This window comes from Rutidosis leptorrhynchoides, unplaced genomic scaffold (assembly GCF_046630445.1).
Source record: "Rutidosis leptorrhynchoides isolate AG116_Rl617_1_P2 unplaced genomic scaffold, CSIRO_AGI_Rlap_v1 contig565, whole genome shotgun sequence".
Taxonomy (NCBI): domain Eukaryota; kingdom Viridiplantae; phylum Streptophyta; class Magnoliopsida; order Asterales; family Asteraceae; genus Rutidosis; species Rutidosis leptorrhynchoides.
This window is the reverse complement of record NW_027266788.1, coordinates 36281-49187: the sequence shown is the minus strand read 5'-3', so window position 1 is coordinate 49187 and position 12907 is coordinate 36281. Positions and strand designations below refer to the sequence as shown.

The following is a 12907-nucleotide window of genomic DNA, read 5'->3' as shown; positions in this document are numbered from 1 at the left end:
GAAGCGGTAGAATTTATGTTAGTTAATATATCTAATGGATGGAAAAAAAATCACACCATCTAAATTAGATAAATTAGTCCTAAAATTATATAAACCTAAAACAAATATATTGTTTTGGAGTAAAAAAAAAAATTGTATAAATATTTTACTCGATATAATTCTTGAATAAGAAGCTATCATTTTTTTGGAGCAATACAAATATGTAAAAAAAGTTTATACGTTACAAATTTTTATACAGACATTTAAACTTTATATAATAAAATATTTTGATTTATTCATTTCGCCTACGGCCTCCAAAATGATTAAGTCGGCATTGATATGATCCTCAGTTCTCTGTTGTGTATAAACTCATCATTCACTCTGTTATTAACCACACCCTTTAAGTCTTAACTCCTAACAAAATAAAATCTGAAAATCCTAATCCATAACTCGTTTTTCTTCTTTCCTTTCAATCATGTCGAATTTCATCGTAAATTCTACTCCATCATGTTGCTAAATTAGTTTTCTTAATTCCTACGAAAAAAATCTTAAAATCCTAATTTATTAAAGCATTGGATTTTTCATTCTTTCAATCATGTCGAAGTTTCATCTGTTGCTATGCCTTCTGATTCTCATCCCAACCCTCGTTGTCGGAGATTGCACGTGCAAATCAGAATCGGAGGACCAGAACAAATCCGAAGCAGTCAAGTACAAGATCGTGGCATTTATTTTCATGTTCATTGCAGGTTTTGTTGGAGTTGGTATTCCATTGCTAGGAAAATGGTTGTCGATGTTACAACCCGAGAAAAATCTCTTCTTCATAATAAAATCCTTTGCGGCTGGAGTTATTTTGTCGACGGCCTTCATTCACGTACTTCCTGATGCTTTTGAGAATTTCACATCTCCTTGTTTGAAACAAGATCCATGGGGGAAGTTTCCGTTTACCGGTTTGGCTGCGATGGTGGGTGCAATGGGGACTTGTCAAGTACAAGATCATGACATTTATTTCCATCCTCGCTGCACGTTTGATTGGAGTAATCCTCCACCGACTTCTTAGCCCCGACAACAATATTATGGCTGTGGTACGGAAGAAGACTGTGAAAATTATAGTCATGGACAGAAAAGAGGCAGCCGTCCCATGCTTGTTACATTCGTGCTGCCAAAACTACATGAAAGAGGAAACATAAATATTATTTTATCACTCTAAAGTCTAAAACAAAATGGGATTATAACTACTCTCTCTTCTTTCTTTTATACGCTAAGAAAATGTAACGTGATTTCGACATGTATTTGATGTATAGTATTAATTATTCACAATGTATAGAAGTAGAAAACATTAATTAATAGTAAAAGTCGAAAAAGAATCTCCTCCTAAAAAATTCTTCATTCACAATTAAACAGATTAAGTAAGAAATCCCATTAAAAAATTCTTCATTTTTCCATTACAGTCATAACTTACCAGGAGAACGTGCTGGGAAATACACACTGCAATAAGAAACAAGAAAAACCAGATTAATTTAAAAAATTTAAAATGCCCAGATCAAATAGAAACCAAATTAAATTATTCACTAATGTATATCATTAGTACGGACTCCCAGAAGTAGGAGCTGGAGATTTAATTTACAAGGATAAGGAAGATTAATTCATGGCCAATATTTTTGGAGAAGTCCTTGTTCGGAATGGTTTTGGTGAGCCATGTTATATGTGGTTCAACGTCAAAAAACTTTTGATAAAGGAGGCTGAAAAGTGTGTGCCAACTAATTGAATTTCCATTAATTTGGTGAGATTTTATAATACTGAAAAAATATCCTAGCTACTTTTCTAATGAATATTTTTCATCTAACCACGTCTTTAGAACTAATTCCAATTTGATATGAAAAAATCGTATGCCACTTTATCATCACATATGTCTTGCAAGTTTAACTACTTTTGTATATTAACAGATTGTATTTACATAAGTGGAAAAAATCCAAGCTACTATGAATACATATTTTCCTAACTTTTCTTGAAACAAATAGTTTTAACTTTTTTCCATTTTAAATATCTTACTATACAACATCGACAAATACAATTATATCATCGCTTAGATATAATCTATGTTTGAAGAATAATCAAATTGGATCGAAAACCACAATGGTCAATCATCTATATAACTAATATATATGAGGTAATTAAGCTTTAATGAAATTTTTACCCTTCCAAGTATGTATGTATATAGAGGTATGTAAAGCAATAGTGCTAAGGCCACTTGCGTCGCTTTGATTCCTTCTCTAGAAAGAAAAAAAAAATTGAGAGTGAAATTTCCATTTGGAGAGCTAGATTGCATGATATTGAAAAATATCCTAGGTAGTATGGATTTCTTTGAAGTTTTTTTCTGATGGCAAAATGGATTCTTTTGGATAGGTAGTATTTTCATATAACCATGTATATCTTTCAAGTTTAACTACTTTTTGTATGTTAACAGATTGTATTTACAAAAGTTGAAAAAATCGTAGCAACTGTGAATACATATTTTCCTAACTTTTCTTGAAACGAATCGATTTAACTAATTTCCAAGATAACATATTGTATTTATATAAGTGGAAAAACTCCAAGCTATTTTTTTTTTTTTTTTTTTGATAATGGGATAATACAGGGAAGCTCACAGCTCACCAACACCATAAAATCCAATATGAACCAGGAGTCAAAACATGAAAGCAGAAGGATTTCCACCACACGAAATTCGCAACATGGAACCTCAGAACTTATTGGAGCTTCGTTTATGAGCAGAGAATATTCTGGCATTGCAAAATTTCTTTGTTTGTTATAGAGCTTTTGAATATGAGGAATACGGTCTTAAAACCAGACCATTCTCAAGACCAAAGTTGAGAATATCCATTGCCTCACGAGTAAGATCAGGAAGAGGGGGACTTCTAGGGATTAGTTTTTGTTTGGGGCAAGAAAGAATGAAACTGTGAATTGAGCCTTCGAGTTCTAGCTAATTTTTTCACAACTTATTACAGAAAAGACTTCAAAAAGCTTGTAATTAACTTGGCTACATAAAGCATAAAATCTTTAAGCATGCTTAGAAACATGTCTGACTTGGATATACATTGGCTAGAAACGAAACAAATTCCTGATGAGGAAAGTTGAACCTAATATTAAATGTCCAACACAATCAAATAAACATATTAGCAATCCTTATCACATCAGATAAATCATCCTTCAGTATTCTCATTTTCGAGTTTGAAACGGCAGGAATATATAATATTAAATTTCCAATGGATTCTAAGTTTTGAGTCTTCCTGGAATCCAATGTTCGACTGATTCTCTCTCTTTAGATATGTCTGAACACCATTATGGACACTATACTCTGTATCAACAACGCCAACGGCCTTGCTCCTATCACAGTGAAAATCGACAAATTCTGTTAAGAAATGTCAACCGTAATGTCGCAAATGATTGAATTATATATACTACATCCATTCCCAAATGATGATGTTTTGGTTAAAATGACATGATGTAATTAATCATGAGTAATGAATGTATTTTTTAGCTTTACATGAAAAATTGGGAAAACATAAGATATATTCTTTTTGACAAAATTCATTACTCATGATTAATTGCATCATGTCATTTTAACCAAAACATCATCTATATTGTAAAATGGAGGGAGGGAGTAAGTTACCGAAGCACAATACCCAAGTTTATAATCCCAGCCCTAAGCATGAATCAGGTCATTCTGTCAGGAAATGAGATTATTAGGGGAAAAAATGTCAAAAAGACAAATTGGTTCTAGGATTCTAGAAATTGATCTGATATGTACGTACTGGATTATATACCAGGCGCATATATCGCCAGGGATCCCTGGAGAATACTGGAGTACTTCTACAAATCTTCAAATGAATACTTAAATAAATTATCGCATATAATCAAGATTATAGCTTCTTTAAACATTTGTGTTTACGAGCTTCTAGTGAATTCTTACCTGTACAAGGATTATTTGTGCTATTATCATAATTAACATTTCTGACCTATAAAATCGTTTGCTAGGAAAAAAAAAATTGTAAAGCTAAGACTCGTTTGATTTATAATTCTATGTTGAAGATCTTAGTCTAATCTAACAATAAAATTTAACTACGCATATATAGATAATGCTGTAATTCCTGCCTGTACCCAACTGGATTATTTTCTCGAGCTGTGATTAATCATCGATGCATCTGATCTGACTTCCCAGGATCGAGTACTGGCTGTGATATCTCTAGACCTGTCGGTTTTAACGGAACGATAAATATATGTTGGCCGGTAAACTTATTTACTGTTTAATTAATGAGCAAATCAAATTATGAAAGTATTTTTTATGTTTCGAAATTGTCAACTTGGAGATCCTCATTCCAGATAAATATATAACCATACCCAGCAACAATATGCGGACGCATGAATTGCTTGGAAACCACCTTTTGTATGGAATGCCAAAATATTTTACGATAATTTTTTTTGTTTCGTGTTCCCTTGCATGTTTGGTGCCGCAAGTTCTTTTCTAAAGTAGTTAGTCGCTTTGGGGACTATGTTTGCATGAGTGTTGAGACTGAAGACAAATCCAGATTGGATGTTGCTAAATTTCTCGTAAATGTCACTAGCAAAGCCAACATCAAGGATTGTGTTTCTGTTCAAGTTGTGTATGATGTTTTCGAGATTGGTATCGAAGAGGATTTGTATCAAGATTTCATTCTTGATATTAATAGGATCATTGCTAGCGAAGTTTCAGTGGATGCCTCGGTTTCAGGCCTGCAGCCTAAGGTTCCTGCCAGCTCAAGTTTAAATGAGGTTCCTATTCAGGCTGGCAATTCAAGCTTGGAAGAGAAAATTAATGAAGTTGTGGTTTCTCATGGAATTTCAGAAGAGTTACCTTCGCCCGATTTGAGAGTCCATCCTGAAAATGAAGATGTTCATCCTTCACTGTCCGAGCCTCCTCCTGATCTCGCAATTGTTCCATCTCTTGACCCTCCTAGTAATTCTTCATCTTTCATTCCCGTAAATCTTTCGAGAAACCCCAACTCTGAATCTTTCCATGTTTTAATCTCCCCCTCTTTCATCCTTGATCTTTCCAGCTTTCTAGCCTCTAAACTCCCTATTCTCATCGATTCCCAAATTATTTCTAGAAAAAGCCCATCTCTCATTTATCTTGCAAACACTCTTTCAAAAGTTGTCCCTCTCAATAGAAAACCTGCTCGTGTGAAGATTATTCCCACAAAAGGACCCTTGCCTTTGTCCCCTCTCCCTGTCGGCTCGAGATCATCTTTATGGACTCGGACTCGGATATTAAGAGGCGCAATGTTTCATCTCCGCCATTCTCCCCCCAAACCTCCAATTCCTAGCATTAAGGATGAAGCAAAGGCTATTATTGATTTGGCGCTAAAAACTCGTTTGATTTTGAAGAAGGATGTCCCATTTCGAAAACAATTGCCACAACTACAAAATTTCTCAAAGATGCCGAAAATTTCTGATTCCACGAAGTAGCTGTCTTTGAAGTTTCCTCAAGAATTTTGTCTTTCTTCTTTTGTTGTTTCTTCTGCCCGTTGTTCTTGTTGCTCTTTTGAACTCTCTATTATTAAAAAAAAAAAAAGAAAATGAATATATTTTTGTTTGACTTGATTGCAGGATATGATGATAAAGTGGCATAGGATTTTTGCTTGTGAATTAAATTTGGAATCAGTTGTGTAAAAGCTAGCTGGATATGTGAAAATATACTAATCCAAACGATTCAGAATCTATTTTTCCATCCTATTTTCTTGAAAGAACGTCAAGGAAATGTATTCGGTAGAAAGTAGCTAATAGGATTGAGTACTACATGACATACTTGTTCCTTAATGCTTCTTGTATTCAATCCTGACGTTATTACGAAATCCTGGCTGGCACGAGGAGCCTTATTAGTTATTTTAGCAGAATTCTGTAATTGCCGCAATAGTTAATTGCCTCCTACTTGAAAATGGAGCACAGAAAAACCTATCGGCTATTGTGAATCCATATAATATTTCCATTACAGAATAATATTTATGTACAATATTCATATTCGGGCTGTTATATGATCAAATATTTCACCAATGGTCCAACTGTTATCCAAAAATAAGAATTCTAGATTCTTAGACTTCCTTCGTGTACATCCTAAAAATAATATATTAGGATTAAAGAAGCATTTAAGTTGTCACCATCGTTATAGGCATATATGAAATAGAAATCCCATTCTCTGAGCTTGGAAGGGAAAGAGCCCAGAAGCTCACAACGATTCAGTTGGAGTATTGGACACCTGATCATCTCATACATCTCTAATAGTCACAAGGGTATTGTTGAAACTCGCTTGAACATGAATAACCACTTTGATATTCTACGCGCATTCTTACGTGAAGCAATACGTGCATTCCTACATGAACCAATTATTGGTATAAGTTTTGCCATATTTTACATCTCATAAATAGAAGTTACAAATATATGGATCAAAATAGAGTCTTTATTTGATCCTTTCAAATCAAAAGATTATTCTCGTTTTTATTTATATCCTGAGTTGGAACAAATTACTATAGTTCATCCCCGTCAACGGATCGGTCTACATTTTTCACAAATTTTACGAATTGAGTAAACTGAAGTGGTGGCATAGAAATTTAATATTAATTAATTTATTCATTTTTGTGAAACATAATAAATTTGTATCGTACAAAATATCAGTTTCATTGATCTTACACACAATTCAATAACCGTGTCTTCATCAAGTAATTAGATTCTAAAAGGACTTGACCACTGGATGGTGGGATATGGACCGTAAGCAGGAGTGTGGTCAATGTGATTGTGGAGGTGTGATCGGAAAATGCTCTCCCGAAGATGATTTCGGCGGCAATTATCCGATGGATTATTATGCGCAGGATGGTGGTGAGTGGAACTCGTCGTATTTAAAGAAGTCATTCAGGCCTATACGCCGGATGAGTTTTGAATGTCTGCAACTTGGCACTGACGGATTTTCTGCTTCAATATTAGAATTTCATCGAAATTCCTGATGAAGCATCAAATCTCTAAGCATGCTTAGAAACATGTCTGACTTAAGATACTTTGGCTAGAAAAGAGACCAAATTCCTAATGAGGAAAGATGAAACTAAAATTAAACAAATTAGCAAGATATATTAATTCAAACACATATTTCTGAGTCTTTGCTGCAATAGTTTTCGACTTTTTTTAAAATAAGTAACAATGAAACTTAGAATTCAATAAAGAGATTAGACATATAGTATTCCAATAAGGTATACAAAAACTGAATAACTCTGTTTCTTGTTGAACTATAATAAATAATTCAACTGAATAACTCTATTTCTTGCTCCAATATAGAGTCCTCTAATTAAGTTTTCGGTTACAAAATCCGACGGTTTTGTATATATGTGTAGTGAAGTAAGCCAAATCAACAGAGATGGGGTACACTTTTGAAGGATGACGCTATTTTCTCAATAATACTTAACATTGATTACACATTGCTCATACGGACCATATACCATACCACCAATACATAAGAGACTATCTTGGTGAATTTATTTGGAATAGAGGGACTAATATGTATATATTGGCTATTAAAATAATGGTGTATGTTACTCTTAAGTTCTACAGTTCTTTGAAAGCATAGCTTGAAGAGATTACTTAATCAAAATATTCTATAGAAACTAATGGCAAGTCTCCAGGTAGTTGAATCTGATTAATCTCCGATGCATAAAAAATAATGAGTTTTTGGTTCAATTAGTACATGGTAAAATTTATGGCATGGATTTGGGTGAAGTTCTGACAAGATTTACCTTCCTACATTATTTAATGCTTAAGGATTTGATTTTACATCTTCCTGAAGTATCTTCAAACTTATCTTATATCTAATGTGGATGCAATATTGAAAGAGTTCCTAAACTAAAAAATGCACATTGAAGATCTATATTTATAGTTTATGATGTCAATAGTTTTCACTCAGAGACTCTCCTTTGGTAACACAGAAGTGTCTCGACCACTTGGCTCATAGACATAGTAGGCCTATCATTTCAATTTTCATCCACACATTTCAAAGCCACTAAAACCATTATTTCCATTTGTGCAGTGTCATATATCTTCCTTCTAGGTTTGGATCAATTATCTCTTCTAGGAGTGATTCCATGGTAAAACCTCTGCTCATCTGTTCTCTCAGCCATGTAGGCAATCTCCTTTGCTCCATTTCCCCACCATCATTTGTCTGGACATCTGTTGCATAACTTTTACCTGTAACCTACTCAAGCATGACCATTCCATAACTATAGACGTCAACTTTCAAAGTAATCGGCAGATTGAAAACCCACTCGGGGGACATGTAGCCTCTCGTTCCTCTCATCTTCAAGAAGTCTTTTCCCAGAATATTTCCTCTTCTTTTTAACAGCTTAGACAGACCAAAATCTGCGACTTTCGGTTGGTAATTGGAGTCCAGGAGTATGTTTTGAGGCTTTACGTCACAATGTAGAATCCAATCCCAACACTCTTCATGTAGATAAGTCAAACCTTTAGCTGTCCCTAAAGCTATCTCAAACCTCTTTTCACTGTCTAGGGAATTGGAGATGAGATTTTTTGCCAAGGATCCATGCTCCATGTATTCATAAACTAGAAGTTTTTCTTTCTCTCTGCACAATATCCCCACATCTCTATCAAATTCATATGGTTGAGATTCCCAATAATGCTCATTTCTGCCATGAGGTCAGCGCCTTCTTCTTCCTTTGTTTCGTACAATCTTTTGATAGCTGCAACTCTCCCGTCAGGCAAAGGTAGCTTTGTACACAATTCCTCCAGCTCCTCTTCCAATCTCATGGCGGAAATTTTGCGTTGCCTTATTTAGCTCTGCATATGTGTACCTTCTGAATCTAGTAGCAGTATGGAAGTAACCTTCTGTGTCTTTCTGGTCGCCCTTTAAGAACCAACTAGAATGATGACGATAGTTTCAACTCCTCCGATAGCAAAGACAAAATATAGCAGAAACCTCACAGGAGTATTTTCCTTTCCTCGTTCATAAATTCTAGTTAATGAAACATTGGTTATTCCCGAGCAATTTAAGTTTACAGAATCATCAAACATAAGTTGGAGACTTGATTTCAGAATCTTCACGTAAATTTTTCCAACAAAAGAAAGATCATGCCGTCCATTTAGAAGTTGAGCCTTGGTATAACAACTCCAAAACCCATCGTCAACTCCGTATCTGTATTGAAACCCTTTGCAATAAACTCCATTTAGGCAAGAATTCTTGCACGCCTTCAAGGAGGCATTCTCCAAGAACTCCAAATCATAGCCATAAAATTCAACATTGTTCATTTCTAGGAAACCAATCTCGCAGTTTGATTTAGGAATGTTGAGTTTCGGTTGACATCCATAAGACCAATCTGATACATTCTTCACTGTGAATCCGGGCAGGCAAGAGCATTTCCTGCCAAGAGCATGATCATTTTTACAAACACTATTTTCTCCACAAGAGGCAGGGATTAGACATGGCTTGCCATGAAACAATCCAATTTTCTGCTGCTTCACCCTGGCTGTATATTATGAGATTCCCGTCAAAGTCGACAGTCAATCTTCGTAGAATGATTGCGCCATAGTCAGCCGTCTGGAAATTCATATTATCATGGTAACATAATATGACAGAATAACAAAGATATACAGTCAGTCAATACTCTTATTCTGTAATATAGAGACTTTCTCAAGCTAATTATGCTATTAGTTGTACAGAAATAACTTATTGCATGTGAATACTCTATCAAATAAACAAATCAGCGATATTAATCACATCAGAGAAATCATCTTTCATCAGTCTTCTCTTCACAGAAACTAAACTCTCTTTGTATGGCAGGAGTCCGAGAAGATTTTCATAAAATCCTGAACCATAGAGTTGTTGGCTTTGAGGATAATGAACAAGAAGTTGACCCCTGCCTTCATCAAGAAATTTTGATTCAAAAAGGACTTGACCGTCCACCCAAAATCCGAGCAACCTCAAGAGACTGGTAAACGGCCCGATTTTGAGACCTTATTCCAACAAGTATGACATAATACCCATATCTCAAAACACGTGTTGTCGCCATCCATGGTACTCGTCATATCACCACCATGGATTATAGCTAAAAGATCATTCTATTTGTCTAACATTGTCTTAATAGAATACAGCCCTGACAAGGAATCCGGTAGCATAATCTCTTCAAACACTTCATCGCTTGTACGGAATGATAGGAACCTGCCATTTTTGTGTCGGTAGTGAAACCAGTAGAATACTCCATCCAAACATTTTAAGTCATGAGGGTAATACACATACGAAAATATTGGCACGTTGTTGAATTCCAAATGCCTCCATGAATCATTCACCATCGAGTATATATCAGCTCTGTCATCAACATCAACGACATCGAGCTCCCACCTTTCAATGCTTTCAATTCATTACCAGGATAATATTTATGTAAAAATACAACAGCCTTATAATCATCAGTTCTTTCATCCCATCCAAATCGTAGGCCATACCAATTTCTCCGTCGTTCTTTATACTGACGGCGAGGAGGAAATTTGGGAAGATCTCTGATTTCTCTATTTGCCACATTCAACAAGACTCCTCTACCCCGAATGGAATTGTACAGAAAAAAATATCCCATTACCATGGCCATGAACAGAGCCTCCAAAAGCTTGTAAATAATGATAGAAGGTCGGATCGACATTAATATTATTATGATTATTTCCGGTAAAGTCGCCATTTGAAAGGAATTTAAAACTAAATTCTCAACCTGATCTACAATAAAATGCTAGAAGATATTGTTCTCTATTGTGATGAAGGTGATGCCTTCTAATAAAAGAATTGTTGGAAACTTCCTGAGACCGTGATCACAGGTGATGAAGACACAGCAACCTGCCAATCACAGCTCAGCCAAACAAAAGCGAGAAATGAAGCTGTGCGCACAGAGAAACAGCACAGAAACTGGAAACAAGGACAAACTCAGCCCAGAAAACGAAATAAAGAAGACGAAGATTAAGAAAACTGAAACGCTAAAACAGGATTGTAATCATATCCATTTGTGAAACGATTTGATGCTAAACTTAAATCTAAGGCTTAACGTTGGTATCTAAATTGTTTGGGTCCTAGAAAAACTAATTTTGGTTTCTGGAAATCTATGGTTTCTCTCACCAATATAACCAAGCTTTTAAAACTGTAAAAAGAAGAAAAATGGCGATTTTCAATTTCTGATTTCTATTGATTCGCACACTTGACTTGTTTTTCAAATAAAAAAAGGATCCTATATATAGAGTCGAACATGATGGAGCCTTACTGTGCCAACAGATTCCGCTAGCACAGTAGAGTGGCTTTGAGACCGTGACCACAGGACGAAGACACTGCTAATCACAGCTCAGCTGAACGAAAACAGAGGATGAATCTGCGCTCACAGGATGAAGAGCACAACAACAGAAACAGTAATAACTCAGAAAGATGAAATGAAGAAGACAAAGATTAAGAAAACTTGAACGAAAAACAGGATTGTAATCATATCCATTTTGTGAAACGATTTGATGCTAAAAACTTAAATCTAAGGCTTGACTTTGGTATCTAAATTGTTTGGATCCTAAGAAAATCTATTTTCGGTTTCTGGGTATTCTAAGGTGTTCACTCACCAATGCAATCAAGGTTTTATAAAACTGTAAAAAAATGAAGAAGATGAAGAAAAGATAGTGAAGAAAAATGGCGATTTCAATCTCTTTAATTTTTGTATTGAACGCTCAATTAACTTGTTTTCTTTCTTTCTCCTTCTTCTTTTTTCTTTTGACATAACAGAATGACTCTATATATAGGATCGAACATGCTCGACGTCCTAACAGAAAAAGGAAAGCAAATACAGCCTGGATTTTGAAAAACCAGAAACCATAAAGTGAAAACTAAAAGTGGTATTCTCCTTGCACGATTTCGTTTTTCTTTTCTTCCCAATACAACTGTAATTCACCTATGACTTGTTCACAACGCGTATTCGAGTGAATCCAACACTGTAAACAGTAAAAACGGGCTGACTGTACTTCATCTTCTTCCTTGCGAAAAACACCATTTTTGTTGACTTTCGGGTTGACTTTCGTTCTGAGCTTGATCACGACTGAATCTTCTTCTTAACTTCATCTTCCTACTTCTAACAACTTCATTTAACTTCAACTTGAATTAAAACTACACTAAAATTTGAATTTCGCCGTTTGCTTGACGGCCAAGCTTTCTCTAGCTTACAGACCCATTTTGCGATCCTCTTAGAACTTTCGTTTGAACCTTCAGTCTCCTTTAATGGAGTATTCTCGACATTTTTCTGTCGACAAACACAGCTGCCGTGCCTTCAACTGACAATGCTTGATTTTCGTTCTTCACAGAACAACTCGAACTCACATTATGACTTCTAGGCCATCCCAGACAAAATTAAGCATACCAACTTCTTCGTTTCAACAAGACGAAGCTACCCACTTAACTAATTTATTGAAAAACTGCAGAAATAAACGACTTGGACTTGAAAATAAAGATAGAACCCTAACCGAATTGGGGCTTTTAGATTCAGGGAATTGCTGGACAATTGCTCGAAGAGATGTTGTAGGCGACACCTTCCTGAGCGTTTTGATACATGCCACGACCTCCGACTTTGCTCCGGCCGGTCCGCAGATCGTCTGCAGTGATTTCTGTCGACAGCTTCTCTGGAACTCCACCCGAGTCCTCAAGTTTTGCTGCAGGTACAGCCAAGTCCTTCTGTTCTGGACGATGTGCCGTTTCATCCTTTCTGCAGAAACATTTCTCTTCAACTCTACTCGACCTTTCCATGCACTGTTTTGCTTCGATTTCCTTCGAGATCTTCACCAGCATCTTGTAAAAACTTTCTACGAGTGAATTGTCGAAGACAGGTGCTTCAGCAGTCGACTG

At 35.6% G+C, this 12907-nt stretch overlaps 1 pseudogene; it reads right to left on the bottom strand.

The window, feature by feature from the left end:
* Positions 1–8242: 8242 nt before the first annotated feature.
* Positions 8243–9610, bottom strand: LOC139884529 (putative receptor protein kinase ZmPK1; annotated as a pseudogene).
* Between the last annotated feature and the right edge of the window lie 3297 nt (positions 9611–12907).